The 18,116-nt window shown below is 33.7% G+C and overlaps 1 protein-coding gene across 1 annotated transcript in view; it reads left to right on the forward strand.

Moving 5' to 3' along the window:
- LOC126966760 (uncharacterized) overlaps positions 1–18,116 on the forward strand; it is a 211,286-nt gene that overhangs the window by 63,363 nt on the left and 129,807 nt on the right. The gene's annotated exons all lie outside the window — the stretch shown is intronic.

Raw genomic sequence — 18,116 nt, forward strand, 5'->3', positions numbered from 1 at the left:
ATATCAACGTCGGTAATTCTAAATAGCCGTTCGGCACAGCTTGTACCACCTAACCGTAGCCATTTTGAAACTAAATAAGTTCTAGATTTATGCATCAGATTTTTTTTTATTAAATTGTATCAAAATGAATGGGCGATCTGTCATCCACAACCGCGCGATTCGTAACAAACTTTTAGCCTCACATAGCCATTATGTGATATCATTTACCGGCTGCTGTATTCGCGAACCGATATCAATATATGGGGCAGTGCAGCCGATATTAATACCATCTTTGTGCTGCAGAAGAAAGCTATTCGCGACATTTTTAACCTAGGTCTTAGATAAAAATTTAAAGAAATAAATATTTTCACTGTTGCATCTCAATATATCTTTAATGTGCTTATGACATTAACGAATTTGCTAGAAACTACGAATATCATAATTCTAATACGAGGAACAAACATAAACTTCTTATGCCTACTTCACGGTTTGGTTGAGTTAGTTAGTCTTTTATTGTTCGAAATATATGCTTTTACAACAAGATCCCAGAAAATGTACAAAACAAATGAATTAAGAAATTCAAAAGAATTGTTCCCAACCTCTTATAGCTCACCTGTTTATAGTATATTGAGGACTGATCGCAGCTCTTAATGAGAAATAAAAAGAATTGTTAAAGAACATTTGTGTGGTTAAAGGTAACTGTCAAATGGTTTACAATAATTATTTTGTAGTTGTTTTTATTAGCTGGTCACTGGATTAATAAGATCCTGTCCAGTTTCTATTGAGATTGCTCGAACGTGTATTTCAAAGTAAACTTACACAAAGTATACAGCAGGGATTCTTCAGTTCTCTACACCACACAATAATATAATATTTAAGGAGAACCTGTTATTTCTTACCTCGTGCTCAAAACCGGAGTTCACACTTCACCGTTATAATGCTGGCGTCACTTTTACTTGAATCACCGGATTCAAGAATTCTTTTTTCCTATTGGTTGGGATAAAATACAGGGTGGGCAACATAATACAAGCACACAAGAATACTAATAAATATCATAGATAATAGAAATAAAGTGTAGAAAATAATATATTCTGTGTATGTAACAAAACTTAACAGTTACTATAACATAAATAATTTTCTTAATGATACCATAGACTAGGAATGGAGCGACTATCCTCAGGCTATTTAATTATAACTTTTATTGTAGGTACGATATTACATATAATATTATGTTACCTAAATTTAAAAAAAACTGCTGATATTTTTGCGCCCGTTCTACTCAGGTGTTACGCATACATTTTCGACTGGGCGGTAGTATTTGACGTTCAATAAGTGATTTTAAATCCTATTTTGAATAAAAATATAAGAATTTTAGTTCATCAAAAAACCGTGGGCACTACCCGATTTCAGTGATGGTTTGGTGCTATGAGGGAGCGACTGAGCCATACTTTTGTGATAAAGGTATCAAAACATCGGCACAAGTTATCATGATACAATAATTGAGAAGGTAGTGAAGCCTCTTAACAACACAATGTTCTATAACAAAGAATGGTCCTTCCAGTAAGACTCGGCGCCGGGTCATTTAGCTCGGCTACGCAGTCTTGGTTGGAAACGAACGTTTCGGACTTCATCAGAGCCTAGTTCACCGTTCGGCCACGACGTTAAGTGTATCAAGCGCGCAAGTCTTGTCGACCAGGTTGTGCGCCCGCGGCCCGCGTGGCAACGCGAGCAGTGACCGCCACACCTACCGGTCCGGCACTCGAAGATTCACCTGCCCGAATACGTCCGGATTAAATACCTTGCCTCTAATTATTTTAAAAATATACAGAACAAGCGCTAATTCCCTTCTAGACCTTATCTCATTGTATCCGACCATACCCAAAACAAATTGTGTATTAATTATTTATGGGTAAAATGGGTAAGCCCCATAAAGCCTCATGTACAAGAATCTATTGTTGAAGTTGTTGTGTTTACGAACACACACGACACGCGACGTGCTCGGCTCTTTCGTTATAATTAATTATTAATATTTTTTGTTACACACTAGTGATAGTCAGATAGTAACAACGGTCGACGCTGCCGCGGCACGCTACGTGTTCCAAGAGTCAACACCTCGCCTGAGCCCGGCCCCTGTAAACAATATTTACCTTTCTTTTCAATCAGTTTGGGTTCGACAATTAATATATTGTTGTTATATTTCAGTAAACATATTCATGACGTCCAGAGGAAAAGAGCGCTTGATCTACGAGAACTTCTCGTACTATAAGCAGAGTCGGACACGGAATGGCTTTAGATGGGGCTGCACGAAGAACAGGTGGCACAGATGTCGAGCGTACCTTCACCTGTCTGATGATATGATGATAGTGAGAAGCAATACGGACCATACACATCCTGCTTTTGTCGAAACAACCAGGAAAAGAGTTAACAAGTAGTGGGTTATAAGTTTGTAGTCAAATGTGCTAGTCACTTCTAGTCAGCGATGTTTGAAAATATAATCCATTTAGCTCTGTCCTATTTCATATTATACCGTAAATTAAAGTTTCAATCGTCGCGTTGAAATAAGTTTAACAGTGCCTTGATATTTAAATATGTATTGCGTAGGCAACATTAATTAAGAACTGGATCTAGTAATGAACTGGTAATTAAGAGTTGATTTATAATATTATTTATATTTTCACGCTTCATTTGCCGATGGCCAATTCATTATTATTTAAGATGTAACGAAAAGATTCATTAATTATAAATTATCATAGAAACACATTTCAGTTGTATTGTAAGTTAGTATTGAACCTGTATTTTAAAGCTGAAAGTGTTTTTCGAAGTTGATCTTGCCATTGCTCGTCTTAATAAAATGGATTACTTACATATAAATATTTTAGTATTGTTTTTTATGATATATTAAGTATATTTTCAATATCTCAACCTAAAGAATTAATATGGGGCATAGTCATTTTAATGTTTTCTTTTAAATACTTAATTTTAGTTTATGAAGTATTCTATTATATAATTATTTGTATTAGCCATGTCAGAGCTATGACAGTGTAAGCTTTTAAATAGATCTAATAGCAAAATATCAAGTTAGGGTTAAATAGACAATTTTTAGAAAATTTATGAGAATAATGTGTGATGTGTGTATATAATGGAGAATGAAAGTAAAATTGTAATGAAGGAGTTTGTAAATGTTTGTTAACATTCCAAGTCGGATCTCAAATAGTTATAATTCTAGTCTCAATTTTTATTTCTTAAGATAATTATACACAATTAGCTTCGATAAAAACCATCGTATTACGCACCTGAGATTGTTAAACTTACTTAAGCTCATTATGAGTTTTTGTTTATGAAAAAATAAAATTAAGTTGTGAAAATATGTGTATATTGATAGCACCATCAATTAACACGAAAGTAAATTTGTAAAATTCTGTTGTTGGTATTATATTCTGCGTAATTCAGTTTAAACTGAATGTTAATTGAATGATTAGTTCCACTTTTCTATCAGGGAAACCAAGAAACGTTTACTTGTTATCATTTTTGAGGGTCCGTAGCTACTACGTAAGTCGGTACTGGCAAGGAGCCGGTCAATTCCTAGCCAACAGATATGTTTGAAGCGTTTAAGCAAAAAGCAATCATATATCGTGAACTATAATGTCAAATAATGTCAAAATGATTATAGGTCGCAATATGAATACATATCTCTACCTGATATCTATGTTACAAATATACCGCAGTTTTATAGTATGGTTTCAATTTTAAACAAGTTATACGGCCCTTAACAATATGAGAAGCTTTTTTAAATGTTTAATATTTTATAAAACACATTGAAACTTTACAACGAATTAATTACAACAGTTAACCTTCAAATTTATCTTTCAAATTTTATAATAATAATAATATGTACCCGTAAGAGGTATATTTTAATTTTGTATGGTTTCTAGTTATTTTTAATTAGATTATTACAACGCACGAATTGTTTGTTTATCTTCGGGTTGTTCCAAATATAACATATTTAAATATAAAGCATATCAAACGCTTTATGTGATTTACACTCTCCCATATTTGTAGTAGGTTCCATTCATACCACATTCAGTAGTACCTACCCTACTCACTGTATGAATGGTTCGACTCTTTCGACGAGCTCTGGGTTGAATATGTAAGAGTGCTTCGTGCTGGTGATTCCGGCTAGAAGGAAATAAGACATTCCATGGTTCATTTTAATTTGATTCAGGATGACGCACTTCGGTCCTTATTTCAAAGGCGTAACTCAATACATATTGTTGTCATTGTCACCAATAGTAAGTACTTTCGAGATCTTTCGCTGTGTAATATGCTTTCATTCTGTCATGTATTGGTAGATGACACTGTCTCACATATCGCCATTTCCTCGTTGAATCACTTACTTCCATAAATAAATATAATTGGATAGAATAAGAATCGTGCTAAATATAGCAGAAGTGAAGCGGGATAAGATGATCTTCATAGATACGCCCTGTCCATAGAACAATTCAGTTCCGCTCACAATTCTGTTCAGTTGTGCTCGTCACCTTACACAAAACATGTTAACTCTCATAGGGCCATTAATTTCACATGTTACTGATGGGTTTTTGGTTAAAAAGCAACAATGCACACCATAATAATGGATTGAATTATTTTTAAAGACAATACTCGTAGATGTCATATTTATAACACTACCACCGCATCGGAAAGAAATGGCGCTCTGAGAGAGAAGAAGCGGCGCAAGAAACTCTTCCAGCATTCTTTTTTTGTGCTATTTTGAATAAAATATACAATATTGTACCTATTAAACATACAAAATTTGTATTATTAGGTCCGGTTTACAGTCACACCGAAATACAAAAACTTTTGTTATAAATCGATTATTGTAAAATGAAAATTTTAGCCCAGTGCATCACATTAACATGAGGGGCCAAGATACTCATGTACAACGGCTTTGGTTATTCCAAAAGAACTGCTGCAAGGCGAGGTGAACTATGATACACGTGCTAGATCGTCATAAGCAAGAAATGTAAGTCGTTTATCATAGTGAACGAGAAGAATACGATAGAACAGGTCTGTGAAGACCAAAAGCATTCTGTGACCAAGTATGCATTGACGAAGCTGGGATATATTCGGATTAATAATTGAGAGTTATGGACAGTATTCATTGTAAATGTGAGAAGGGAGCCGTATAAATGTAATTTAATATTTCTCTATTTATTTCTTTCAATAAAATACAATTTCTTGAATTGCCCTGTTTTCTTACTCTTGTTCGTATTCTTTGGACTTGTTATAATAATGTCACGCTTTCAGCCATCAAATTTTCAATTTGACAAAAGACACGCAAAATCTTTTTAAAATTGTAACTATTATCGACGGGGTAATCCGGTAATATCATAAAATGTTTATTAAAAAAAATGTTATACCAGCTATATGCTGTTAATATTAATAATAATAAAATATTAAAACACAATGTACTTACTTAACTTAACACTACACTTACCTACAACCAATACTAATGTGTGTGGTTGTTTGTCCACGCTAATCTCTGAAACGGTGACATTGGTTTGAATGTGGTTTTCAATGATTTATCAAAGCAAGCCATATATATGTAGTTGCTAACTTACTATGATAAATCATTGAAAACCACATTCAATCCAATGTCACCGTTTCAGATATATATATATATATAATTAAATAGTCTATTATATTAGAAACACTTACAAAAAGTTTCAAAACACACGATAAAGGTATGTAACTTAAAATAACATTAAAATATTGTTAAATAAAGTAGAGACGTCACAATGAAGCGTGGTGTTCGTTATTCGTCATTGAGTCAGAAACACATTGAACGATATATTGAATATTTTCAGCTTGCTTCATAAAATTGGTATCAGTTGATATTGCATAACGGATTTTGTTATTCAAAACGAAGTGCTGTAAGAAAAGGTGGATAAAGATATAATACTTGTTCGAATACAGTCAGTAAAGGTCGTAAATCAGTTATCATGCTTAATGCTGTCAATTAAATTTTGGGAATCCACGAAGATCACAATCATGAGGAAGCGGAACTGATTTATACGAAGTCTGGTTACGTTCGTGTGAGCTGAAGGATGAATTGGAAGATAAATGTAGTGTATATATAAGAGATTGAAGAATACAGTCATATATTATACAGTCATATATTAGTGGATAACATGAATCATATCGAAATACTAAATGTGTTACCAAATCGGCAACAAATATTTAAGTCAGTGTTGTGATATTTAAGTAAATGGTAGTGTTTGTACCTCGCAACATGTAATTATTACAAGAACCACCTTACAATATAACGGCTGGATATGGTATAAGTTTGTTTTCGTAATAGTTAAGGTCTAAGTTAAATTTAACGTTGACAGTTACGCCGACTCTAACATAGACTGTGAAATGCTTAGCACCATCGTATTTCTTCGCATAGTCAAAGATAAAATTAAAAAGTGAAATATCAAGTCAATATCGAATATTTATTTGAAATTTCTGACAGGTCGCTATTTTTTTATGGAAAAGGAGTAAACACGAGCGTACTGGTCACCTGATTTTAAGTGATCACCAACGCCCACATTCTCTTGCAACACCAGAGGAATCACAGGAGCGTTGCCGGCCTTTAAGGAAGCTGTAAGCGCTTTTTTTAAAGGTGCCCATGTCGTTTCGTACCGGAAACACAGCACAAGGAAGTTCATTCCACAGCTTTGTAGTACTTGGAAGAAAGCTCTTTGAAAACCGCACTTTGGAGGACCGCAACACATCCAGATGGTGGTGATGATAGCCTTACTTGTGGCGTGTCATGCGAAGGTGGAATTCGGCGGCAAGAATCAGGTGAAATATCTCTTCGGAACACTCCCCGTGATAAATGCAGTAGAAGACACACATTGAAACGACGTCTCTACGCAACGCCTAGTGATCCAGCCGTTCAAAGAGCATTGGGTCCCCCACAATTCAAATGGATCAAGCTGATACTGGAGTGCGCCAGACCAGAGATGACAGCAATACTCCATGTGTGGCCGGACCTGCGCTTTGTAGAGCGCTAGAATATGGGCCTACTTGAAGTTTTGCCGTGCTCTATTAATGACGCCCAGCTACTTCGAAGCCAATTTGGCTTTGCCCTCCAGGTGGCCACGGAATTAATTTATCTAAGTCGACTATAAATTGTCAAATGGTGCACCACATTTTTGCTTACATTACATGTTTGTTATTGCTAGAGTTGGTTGTGCAACCCAGCATTAGCTTGACAGCTCACAGTAAGGTTCACACAGTCTTCGATTTTGATAATTGTTATAAAACCATCAATCGATAGTAGAACTAAATAACTAGTTAATGAAACAAAACATATAAAATTCTTGATTGTCGTTGATATTACTTGGCAACAAAGTTTACTATCAATGTATTCACAATGACCACTCTGTGTACTTAAATTTATTTGATCAAATCATAGACTAATTTAAATAAAAGGACATACACCGGTTTGTGAGTGTGACTCAGTGGTGTCAGCTAATATAAGATTTCTTCCTGTTTCGCCTCGAGTTTTCGTCCCACATTGCTGTTTCGTCCCACTATTATTTTATTCCTGTTTCGGGTCACTTTATAAATTGCTATTTTCGTACATTCAGAAAAAAATGTGAATTACAACAAATTCGAAATATATATAAGAGCAATAGCTTACTCCAGACCAAACGATGGCATGAAAGGAGTTCATAAACCTATTACAGGATATTTTCCTGCAGCAAACTGCAATCGGCACAGCTATCTCTGGTTGTCTCAAAAATAGAACAATAAAACTCGGTAAATATATCATAGACGGACCAAGTACATAGAGAAATTATCTTGATTCCGAAGTCCATGCATCATGAAGGTGGAGAAAGCGGTAGATAAAAGTTAATATTTTGAGCATAAATGAAATTGTATAATCATCATAAAACAAAACAATATTTATTAATAAATCACAATTCGATTTACAGACAGTTCTATTAACTATTCTATCAACAATTTAAAATTATCATCCTAATATAGACCGCTATACAAGTAAAAAAATAAAATCTATCGGGCACACATTGAACACGTATTTTTTTTTAAAGATATTGAGTCTTATAACCAATTTATATCACAATTTGAATAAGTATATTTAGTTATTTTAATTATACACAAAAGTATTATATTGTATGCATTTAACGGTTAAAAAAAGCTCCTGTTGCCAAAAGTACTAACTTGTTGAGTTCACGCTGTCCGTACAAAACATGTTGTTAAACACATATTAATGACTACCCGAGGCGAATAAAGATCAAAAAGGGGCCTAAAGTAAAATTAAATAATAAATTATTCATTATTCTTACTTTCGAGACGAAATAGGAATAACATCTGGGTCGTAAAAAGATTTTTGTGTAAAATGTTGTTAAAGTTATATTAATGTTAAAGTTATGTTTTTGCTAAAGCACTTTTTATACATTTTACCATAATTATACTCAGCTATACTAATATGAAATTGAAGGTATAAAAGGGCATTGATTGTATAAAGAAATACTCGTTTTCACTATTTCAAATCTTGCATTCCTATACTGACCTCATAGTTCTGTAAATAGTAATATTTTTTTTTTATTTCAGCGTCGTTTATCAAGTTAATAAGCGGCACAGAACTGCTCATATATGGCGAACATGCATTCTCCCGCCGGTCTGCCGTTGGCGCGCGTCGTACTCGCTACACCTGTTCCTCGGCAACGAGCAAGGGTTGTAAGGCTAGAATCATCCTCGACAGTAACAATGTTATTGATAATGTATACGACGTGCACAATCATGCTGCCACTCGGTATGTTAAAACACCAAGCGGCTATCTCCGCTGTTGAATAATGTAGAGGAGATATCTAAATAATAACAGCTTCTATGCCTATGTACATAATATCTAAACGGATCTGTTAAACTACAATGAATGTTTTCTACCGCATTTATCACGGGAAATGTTCCGAAGAGCTGTTTCACCTGATTCATGCCGCCTAATTTCACCTTCGCACGACACACCACAAATTAGGATATCATCCCCTCCATCTGGATGTGTGGCGGTCCTCCACTGTGCGCTTTCTTTTTCTTTTGCCAGTTGGCCCTTCCCAAAATGTTGTTTGTTTGTTCATGAATCTCGCCACATGACCTGACCAGCGCCACTTTTGTGTCCCAGCGTACTCAAGAGCATCTATTGTTCTTGTCCTTTTCCTAATGGTGTCACTTCTAATTTTTGTATTTTTATTATTTTCAACAGACTCTTTTCCATCGTTTTCTGGCAGGTCGCTAGTTCTGTTTTAATTTTTATATTGTTTGTCCACGTTTGACAGCCGTATGTGAGTGTCGGTAGAATGCAGGTGTCCATAACAATCTTTTTGAGATGCAGAGGGAATAATCCTTTTAAAATTTATTTTAAGCTCCAGAATTATTTCCAGCTTATATTCTACTTCTTCGTTCAACTTCTTTCACCTCGCTGTTATCTCCAAATTACAATATTTTTCCGAGATAAATTGGTTTTATTGTTTTTGCTGTTTGTCATTTCTTTGGTTATATCAGGATTCATTATAAGACCGACCATCTCACTCTTTATATCTATGAAATTTATCATTTTTTCGAGATATTCACTTGTTCCAGCAAACAAGACATTATCATCAGCGAATCTCGTGTGTAAGGCGTATTTCTTTTATGATAATCCCGTACGCTGACCAGTTCAAGTTATCGTAAATTGGTTATAGAACTGCTATAAAAAGCTTTGGTGACAGAAGATCACCCTGTCTCACTCCTCGGCGGATGTGTAGTTTCGCTCGACGTTTTCCCCTGCTAATACTTCCGTTATAGACGTTTTTGAGTACTTTTATATATTTGTCATGAACATGGAATATCTCTAGACCCTCGTATGGAATTTTGAAATTGTATCAAATGCTTTAGCATAGTCAACAAAGGCTATGTATAGTGGTCTGTTGAACTCCTTGTATTTTTCTATAACTTGTTGTATAACATGTATATTATCTGTAGTGGAAAAACCAGAACGAAATCCTGCTTGTTCGATAGATTGATGTTCGTCGATTTTTGGAGGTATTCTGCGTTGTAGGATTGATATGAATAGCTTGTATATACATGGTAGAAGGCTTAAAGACACATTACAATGTAAGATAATATAATTATACATAGTAAAATTAACAAATTAGAAATATGGTGTCATAAAAAGGACACCCACTCAGCATTCTTGGAATTCAGATTAGGATAACCCCAGTTCCAACACTCATTTTCAGTAGGTACCAACCAAATCGACCTGTTGACAGCAGCCGTAGACAACACGGTTTCTTTTGTTATAGGTCTTAAAAGTTTTAAGAATAGTTATTGGTCTGTACAGTAAATTGGCAGTGTTAAATAAATGCCAGAAAAACAGATGTATAATTTTGCCATAAAATCTAATATGGGGGGAACTATGCATAGAATCACATCACTTGATATTATTTTTATTTGTAATATTAACGAAAATGTAGAAGCATATGACTCGGTGCACCATAAAAGTGCACTCCTATAGCTTAAGCATAACTTAGTCAATAATACAGCTTTAAACCTGTTTAGAGGTAATTTTACGATACTTCTAAAATTACAAAAATAATATAAGATTCATTTTGTTTAAATTTTAATGGCCTACATCTACATTTTAGTTATTCATTCGTATAAATTTGAAATGTGTGAATTCAAATTCTAATATTTTTATTCAAAATAGAATATAAAATAACTTATTGAAAGTCAAAAACTACCATCCATTCCAAAAGGTATGCCTCAGACCTGAGAAAAATGAGTAAATTTGATATAATATGTTATTTTCTTACTATTTAATATTACGTTATTAGCGCTAAAGCAGTACACGATGTCAGATAATAGGTATATGTTTGTTTAATATACTTACTTTAGTTTTCGTTATAAGTATAACCTGGTTTCTCTTCACTTTAAATATCAGTGAAGTGACATCCGCAAACAATACTACCATATGTTTTTTTTTCTATAAGGTTAGGAGATCGTTTATGTAGATAGGGAACAGGAACGATCCAAGAATAGACCCTTACTGTAACCGCATACTGAGAGGAGTCCCACTAGTTGCATATTTTTCGGTAAATATTATATCGTAGTATTATGGTTGAAAATTTTTTGTATACTTAAGTTGGTACAATTAAGTTTTTTTTAAATCTGGTGGCCATTTAATGTATTATAATTCTCTTGTGGCTCTATAAATTATTATAAGTTAAACGTCAAATTGTGGTCGGTCAAAAATCTTCTTATATATAAAATTCTCGTGTCACAATGTTAGTTACCTTACTCCTCCGAAACGGTTTTACCGATTTTTACCAAATTTTATATGCATATTCAGAAGGTCTGAGAATCGGCTACTATCTATTTTTCATCCCCCTAAATGTTAAGGGTAGTCCACCCCAAAAATTTTTTGACATTTTTTTATTTTATTATGATTCAGCATTGAAAAATACATACAAATTAAAATTTTCGCCCTTCTACGATCTACAACTATTTTTGTATCACGATTTTTATATTATTCTGTTCTATCCACCAAACCGATATAGGTTTGCAAGATGGCAATCGAATACAATAATTGTAGTACGATTTTCTAATTGATTTTTTTTTAATATGGCAATACGACGTTTGCTGGGTCAGCTAGTATTTTTTTAATATAATAATGGGATTCCCATTTTATCAATATATACACGTAACATACTATAAATTTGTCACAAAATTAGTAATTTTAGTTCATATATTTTAGATCAGTACCTACATCACGCTATAACATGGCGCGAAATTTATAAAATACAAGAGTTCATACATTTTCAAATAAACGTGAGATTTGGAGGGGCGGTTTACGTTACTATTATTAGAGTTATTTTAGTAAGTCTTGCAAAGCATGCCTTCATGTTTCCGTGAATGGTATAATGATCATATTCATACACATATCTATACTATAAGTATATATATATATATATAATATTATAAAGCTGCAGTGTTTGTTTGTTTGTTTGTTTGTTTGTTTGAACGCGCTAATCTCTGGTACTACTGGTCCGATTTGAATGATTCTTCAGTGTTGGGTAGTCCATTTATCGAGGAAGGCTATAGGCTATGTTTTTTTTCAAAATTAGGGATCCGTAATAAAATTGCTATTTTGTAACACAAGGTGTAAAATCGAAAACCTATTTTTGCGTGCGCTGCAAAAACTATTGACAATAGAACAAAATGATGTACAGGCTATAATATAGGCAATATCTTATTACTTATCGCGTGACTTATACTTTATATGGCAAAACAACGTTTGCCGGGTCAGCTAGTGTGTGTATATAACAAGCAATGCTGGCTATATTAGACATAGGAATTAATGTTATTCCATAAGAATTGACATGTTGTGACATTATAATACATTAATAATATGTACTGTTCATTGATTTTATTGAATATTAATGATGAAAATGCTCAAAAATCAGATTCAATTTGATACCTTGAAATCCCATATGTCATGGCCAAAATATACACTTCAATTTACAACACACATCTGAAATCATGAGTAATACGTGATGGTGAAGAGAAACTTCTTAGAAACAAATCTCAATGTCAAATGTCAAAGTATGGTGAAATTTTAAGTTGGGAAGAAGTGCAGAAAGCTAAAACGAATAACATTGTAATATGTATAATGAACAATGACGGTCTATACAAATATAATATAAGGACATATCATTCGCAGTCTGATCGCGGAACGGCAAAAGACTGCAGACAATCACACTCTCTTCTTAGTGGAGTGTCAAACTGTCAACTGTCACTGGCCGAAACGGGTTTCTAAATTCAACATAATCTTAATATATATAAATCTCGTGTCACAATGTTTGTCCTCAATGGACTCCTAAAGTAATGAACGGATTTCAATGGGGATTACTTCATGGAGTGCAGTTTAGTCCAACTTAAGAGATAGGATAGTTTTTATTTCGATTTGGGACCCATAATTATTTTTATTTCCAATATTTGTTTTGTTTGGACATATTTTCTGTGAGAGTATTTTTGACGCGCGATTTGACAGTTCTGCTGTGAAACAATTTCATTATAACAACAAGGAGCATATTATTATGTTACAATGAAAAATTATTGACAAATTCATCAAAAACGGTATTTTATTTATTATGTACAGAACAACGTCTGTCTGGTCAGCTAGTTATATATATATATATATGTATATAACCTGAACTGCTGAATAGCAGTCGAAGCTTATCACGGGGTCATTTGTGGCATGTTCCATGTTTCGGGTTTGTTGTTATACGAAGTGATTTGTCTATATTATGTAGGTAGAACGTCATTGATAACAATTCATAAATTAATTAATCCTTGTTTGCGTTGTCTTTAACAATATCAAATAAGAGTCAGTATGTCAGATATGGATATGAGTGACTGTAAAGAATTACTACTAGATTTTGATGCCTTAAATTATGTATATTAAATCGCTTTTTGTGTAATATTTGTCGAAGGATATTTACTTTGTTTGAATTTAGCTTACACAAATAAAATTTTAAACTAAATTTATGAACGATGACTAGGGACTCGAACCCGCGACCTCTCGCATTCCGTGCGAGCGCTCTTTCCACTGAGACAACCGTTCGAGTGACGCATCGTTGATAAATCATATATGTCTTGTTCAACTATCAGGTTCAGGTTCGAGCCCCGCATCGTTCATAAATATCGTTTTCAAATTTTCTTTTTGTGATTAATCCCAGAAGTGAGGGTTATCTCTTAAAAATATTTTTTTTTTGTTTTTAGCTTGTTATTAAATTACTTGAATATAATACAAACAAATATTTCCACAGCAACATCTTTCAACCCATAAAAGTTCTTTAATTTAAATATTTCTTAGGTTCTCTTAAATCTCACCAAAATAACAAATAAACAAAGAGAAATGAGGTATTTTATTTTATTAATTTTGTTAAGTAAAAGATGCCTGTGGTATGTTATTATTTACTTATTATACATGAAATATTATACATGAAATTTTATATTATATATTTTATTTCAGTTCACTTCATAATATTGGCGAATGGCGTTAAATTGATATTATATAATAAATATACTTTTTCCAAAAGCGGTTCAATTCGTGATGGTGGCGCGCGCTACAAATGTTCTAATACATACAGAAAAGGTTGCAAGGCGTATTTGCACGTGAATGCAAAAAATCAGCTTCTATTAGCCATGGAGGAACATAACCACGATCCTGTCAAATTAATAAAGACTGCCTCTGGATATATTCGTGTTTCAGATAAATAGAATGTAACAAGTGTTTTATAATTATTTATAAAGCAAATCATAGTGTTATATTAACCATTGTCATCTTGAACACAACCCATTTCTAATCGTTTATTGTTCAAGGCAAAGATATTTGCTACAAATTATGCCGTTACGAATTTTTTGTAGGACACATAGTTTCCGAGATATCGCGAAAACGGTGTTTGCATCCCTTTTTCCAAGATGGCGGCCAGGGGACAAAGCCGGCAACCCACAAACTTGGGGTTAAGCTTCTATTGACCCCCCACATATGTATTTAATACGATATGCTTGCTTAAACATACATAAATACAAATAAACATCCATGACTCGGAAACGAACCTGCATATTCATCAATCATTGCACCTACCGGGATTCGAACCCGGGATTACGTATGTACGAATACAAAAATGTACGTAAATAAATGTGGAGTTGATTAATTTCCTCTATTACATTTTCTTTTTGGCATATTTAGCCCCTCAATAGTCGTAGCAATAATCTTTGACATGTCCAAACTACCAATCCATGTTGGGAGACAATGAATTTGAAGTTTTTTAATGGATTTAATTGAATGTTGTTTTAAGTTTTCGTGGACTCTGATTAGCTACGGTATTTTTTTTATTTTTCCAATATACGTTATTACACATATCAGTAAGTGACTTAAATACCTCTATAGTGATGTTACTTTAATACCTTATATGTTATCTTCAAACAATCTAGACTTCAATCCGAACTTACCAGCCAAATATTTTCGGCGGATATGTAAAGGTTGAAGACATAATTCACTCTGCATGACATGGATTGGTGTGGTCTTGATGAAGCCTCCAATGACTCGCATAGCCTGATTCTGGTTTGTTTCTAGTTTGTAGTAGTTTCTACTTTTTCTAGTTTGTTTAAATGGCTTTCAATACTATTATCATACAAAAAACTTGCATAATCAAGCCTACTTCGTATAACTGATATAAAAAGCCGTCTTAGGTGTTTCGGATGAACCCCCCATTTACTGCCTGCTAAGACTTCTAAAATATTTAAGAATTTTAGCGTTTTGTCTCTAGCCTCGTTGATGTGTTTATCCCATTTTAAACTTCTGTCAACCCACATACCTAGACTTCTCACGCTGTCTACTTGTTGAATCTTGTACTTATCACGAACTAAATTTACATTAGGGCTAGTTCTACGTTTGCCCCTGCTAAAAATACATGCTTTAGTTTTTTTATAAGAGATGTTAAGACCAAGTTCTTCGAAGAGTTTACTGAAGTTATTTAATGATGATTGTGTATTGTTTATCGCTAGGTCGATATTTTTATTAGAGCTATAAATGACAAAATCGTCATCATATTGAGAGATGTATACATTTTCTATGGATAAGCAAATATTACTGGTAGCTAGGTCAAATAATAATGGGGACAGCGGCGGTTTTTAGATTTAAATATTGGCATGTCTGGAATTACAAAGTCTGGAGCCAAGGAACATAATAAATTATTAGACGTTTCACTGTCTATGGTAGGCGTCATTGTTTAATATCCCTTAAACCACTTCATGCGCATCCACATTTCATTAGTGGTAGCCACTTCGTCAAGACTATCGCCAAACCGTTGCCATGACTTAAATCTACCATTTCTGATTGCTGGTTGACAAGACCTGATGTTTTCTTGTAAATCACGTAAATTTTCTGGTGTTGTGTTTCTTCTAAACTTTGCTAAGGCCATTTTTCTCTGTGCTATTGACCGTGATAGATGTGGTGTCCAATATGGTTTGGGCTTAAATTTTTCAGACCGTAATAGGTTGTCTGGAATCAAACTATAAGGTATAGCCACTTCCGCAGCCGAGTTTATAATGTTTATAAAATCATCATAAGTATTTTGAGTATCTAATGAAAGATGAAAATCAGCAAGTTTTTGTTCTATGATATTTTTATAGGTCGTCCATTCGGCTTTTTTAAAATTTCTGTGCTTTTTGACGTGAGATGAATTTCTCATTATATCTAATTTCAGTTCCACAATTAAATGGTCACTTCCAAGATTTTCGTTAAGTACCTTCCAGTTAAATTTAATTGCAATATCCTCAGATACGACTGATATATCAGGGGATGTTCTTTAGACACGTTCACAAGCTTAATACGTATATAATTTTCATCATTAAGAGAGACAAAGTTATGTTCTAATGTCAGTCAAATATCTGATTACCCCTTATTATCTGTTTTACTAGACCAGTTACTATGATGCCCATTAAAATCTCCTGCAATTATTGTTTTGTGTGTAAATTTTGAAAAAAATCATACCAATCTTGAAGAGAGGTGTTGGCCGACGGTGGGCAATATATGGATACTATATTCTCGACCTCTTCACAGTTAAAAATTTTAATAGCTCTTATTTCAATCAGTGTATTAGATATGGTACAATATTGTTGCTGAGCTTTTAATGACCTATGTGTTAAAATAGCTACTCCTCCAAAACCATCAGTGCGATCAGATCTGAAAATATTGTAGCCTCTTATTTGGAGACTATCTTCTAAACTTAGCCAAGTTTCACTTACAATAGCGACATGAACTTTTACCTGATTTAGCAGTAAATCGAATCCCGTCAGATTGGGGTGAAGGCTTTGAGCGTTCCACTGAATCACATTTAAAGAATACTTAGAGTTTACTGCCATTCTGAGATTTTACAGCTATAGATAAGATCCCACTGTTTAAAATCTTCCAGCAAGTTATTATCGTTTTCCCAAGTCAGATTTCTTTCGAGAATTTTCTCTTTCAATTTTTTCAGTAAGGCTTTCCAAGTAAGATCTTCTTTTTTAGTGGTTGTTTAGTCAAGGGACTACAGTGCTTTTCTTCCTGTTCACTGGTTCGCATTTTTTCACTTGTCTCAGACCATTATCCCAGTTAATGTCTTCAAACGCACTTGAATATGGATCTTGCCACCGCTTCTCACGATAACCGCAGCCCGGACTTGGACTCGATTTCTTGTAATTATGATGAGCTGGGCTCTCAACCTGGACCGAGAACTTAGGTTCATCTCCTGGACGCACATTATAAACACACATAATGTATGACCCCCAAAATAATGCGTCAGATAAGAAAACTGTATTTGCAATTCGATCAAAAGCAGTAATATTATGAAAAGTAAAAATATTTAAGTATTTCTTAAAAACCCATTATTTTTATTAAGCCAATTTCCTAAATATTTTCTTACTTATAGTTCCTGTGTATAGTTGTAATCCCAATAAACTTTTGTATGTGTGCACTCGTAGCCGAAGGTGGTATTGCTGATGGGCATCCCCCTTTGTTGACATTCTCTAACATTTTCCAAAAGAAGTGAGTCAGCAACACTGGTGGAGGAAACAAGAGTGCTTTAGATAGAAACTGGAATGTCAGAGAAATTTTTCTCAAAAGCAATAGCAACTTCCTGCTGAGATTAATTTATTGTATTTTTTATTGATTGTCTTTCACTATCGATAGATACTCGTATGCAAACGCAAGCTCTGCCAAATACCACAGAGACATATACCATCCGGCGTAGTTATATGTAATATAATTATTATAGAGAAAATATAATCCATGTCCAGCGTATCTTATGGTATTTCATATGCTTTCATATGGTTTTTTCTATTGGAGCTCAAAGCTTAAAATAAAAATTATTTAAAAAAAATTCCTTATTTTTTTGACATTGCTTGATAAAACCATTTTTAATTAAAATTTTCCTAAATAAATGAGAACAATATTCTAATTTATTTTAATAATTAATTTCAGCTAGCTTTATAACATTGGTGAATGGTGTCAAATTGATAGAATACAATAATTTCACGTTTTCCAA

Source organism: Leptidea sinapis, chromosome 11 (genome assembly GCF_905404315.1).
Source record: "Leptidea sinapis chromosome 11, ilLepSina1.1, whole genome shotgun sequence".
In the NCBI taxonomy this organism is placed as follows: Eukaryota; Metazoa; Arthropoda; class Insecta; order Lepidoptera; family Pieridae; genus Leptidea; species Leptidea sinapis.